This window comes from Callorhinus ursinus, unplaced genomic scaffold, assembly GCF_003265705.2.
Source record: "Callorhinus ursinus isolate GAN/ISIS: 27379988/994484 unplaced genomic scaffold, GSC_fseal_2.0 scaffold31, whole genome shotgun sequence".
Lineage (NCBI taxonomy): Eukaryota > Metazoa > Chordata > Mammalia > Carnivora > Otariidae > Callorhinus > Callorhinus ursinus.
In genome coordinates, this window is record NW_027397093.1 from 2,258,093 (window position 1) to 2,260,230 (window position 2,138).

Consider the following 2,138-nt stretch of genomic DNA (forward strand, 5'->3'; position numbering starts at 1 on the left):
AATCTCCTCCAGAGTTAACTACTTCCGTTGGTAGGTGATGAAATGTGTTAGGAATCCACTTCAAATGTTGGCCCAGCTATGAGCATGGTCTTTCCTCTTTACTTGAACTCAGAATTAAGACTTTTGGATTCTTGTTTTTTATATTCCAGTCCCAGAAGTAGTTTTGCACTGTAGAAGTTATCTGCAGGCAGTCTTATGCTTTCTAGCAGTAGTCTACGGCCAGGCTCTAGCTTCTCCAGGACACTACACTGGATAGATTTAAATATGTGTTAAACTAAGAGGCATTCTCTCAAATGAGTTTAAATGCATTTTATTTTTGGACAAACTACATGACATGTTTTTGTCTTAAAAACGATGCCTCTGCTCCATATAAATCAGGGTCAAAACAAATGAAGTGCTCAAGATACCATCAGTCCCATCTGTCTAAATCCTGGTGTCGTGTGGATGAAGAGGAGCAGCCCGTTACGGCAACAGGTGACACATCCAAAGTCATGGCCGAATTCGTTAACATTTCTCCATTTCTAAACCATCCTTAAAGAAAATCATATATGGGGTCACACCATCCTCACGGTAGCCCAGCAGAGCAACCATGCCATCTGGATTCATGTTTTCACCAATAAAGAGCTGGTAGTTTTTGAAATTAGCAAGGATGTGCTTGATTTGTTCTGCAGCCCCTGTCATAAAAGGCTTTACTCTTTCTGGCCTCTGTTCTTCAAGTTTGCCTTTGATTGATTTCATGTAACCTTTGATGTACTTCTTGTAGGCTTCTTTTGTGAAGCTGGTTTCCTGCAAGTGATGGTTCATGACAATATCAACACCAGTGATTACTGTGCTTTCGGTACCTTGCCCTCCGAGGCTTCAGTGGAAGCATTTCCACCAAAGAGTGAGTCATCAATGTTACCCTCTGTCCTACTGACCATCTTCCCCTCCACTTCCAGGCACAGCCCGTCCGCGATCTCCCGGATCTTGTAGATGTCGGAGAACATCTCATCATGGCTGATGAGGTCCCGGTAGATGATCATGAGGACGGCTGGAGAGAGACGACGGCGGCACTACCTTAGCAGAAGCCGGAAGCTCTGAGCGAGCGCAGCGCCCCCGGAGTGGCACTCGGACGGGGGAGGGCGGAAAAGGATTGATTACCTTTTGATCTTCCCTTTATTCTAAAATCTGGTTGTCTTCAGATCACAATCATGGCCACTGCCTAAATATTGCGATCAAAATTCAAACTTCCCCAAGGTTTTGTAGCATATATGGAATTACAAGTTGACCCCCAACTACCAAAATTTTCAAGCGCACAACCAACCGCTTTATCTGACTGAAACTGCTGCCCCCCATTCCCTCGATCTGTTGCAATGAATGCCCTTTATCTTGCTCTTTTCTTCTCACTTTCCCTTACTCTCCCTTCTCAGACCCCCTCTGCACCATGTCGGGAGGAGGCTCGACAGCCCCAGAACTGGATGGAGGCCAGCTGGAGTACAACAGGTCTTAGCCAGAGATGCTCAGAAAGCACTTGAAGGTGGCTTGGCAAAGCCAGACATGGTGGAGAAGGAAAAAAATAAAAACTAAAACAGAACAGCTCTGTTCTAGGATAATGTTTTGTTTATCATGCTTTTCCTCCAAGGAGTGCAAATACCTTGCCCAAAAGAACATACTGCCATTCCTGATAAATTGCCAGAAATACTCTCTGCAAGACTCCAGAAAGCAAGGTCTCTATCTGTTTCTACGGAAACCTCAGCTTGACACGAGGTACCTCATACTACAGCAATCTACAGACACTAACAAGACCTGACTCATGCATTAGGAGAGAGTGGGAAAAAAGAGATAGGCTTGTTAGAACTACAAAGAGAAATTAGAGATACAGCTCTTTGTTCCTAGGCCCTAAAAAGGCATATTGCCTGGCACATGGCAAGTATGGAGCTCCTGGTCATGGACTGAATATTTTCTCTTCCTCAATTCAGTACTAACACATCCATTGTGTCTGCGGAAGCACTCACCCTTCCCTGCTAGAATCTTGGCACCTCCCTCCATCTGTCCACAAAGAGACTTCCCACCCCCTGACATGGCGCAGGTCACATCCACCTCCAACAGAACACCTAACAGGAAGCAGAGGCTTGGCAACTGCTCCTTGATAGAGCCTT

At 45.4% G+C, this 2,138-nt stretch overlaps 1 pseudogene; it reads right to left on the reverse strand.

Moving 5' to 3' along the window:
• Window positions 1–347: 347 nt before the first annotated feature.
• On the reverse strand, window positions 348–1,077 carry LOC141370301 (translationally-controlled tumor protein-like; annotated as a pseudogene).
• Between the last annotated feature and the right edge of the window lie 1,061 nt (window positions 1,078–2,138).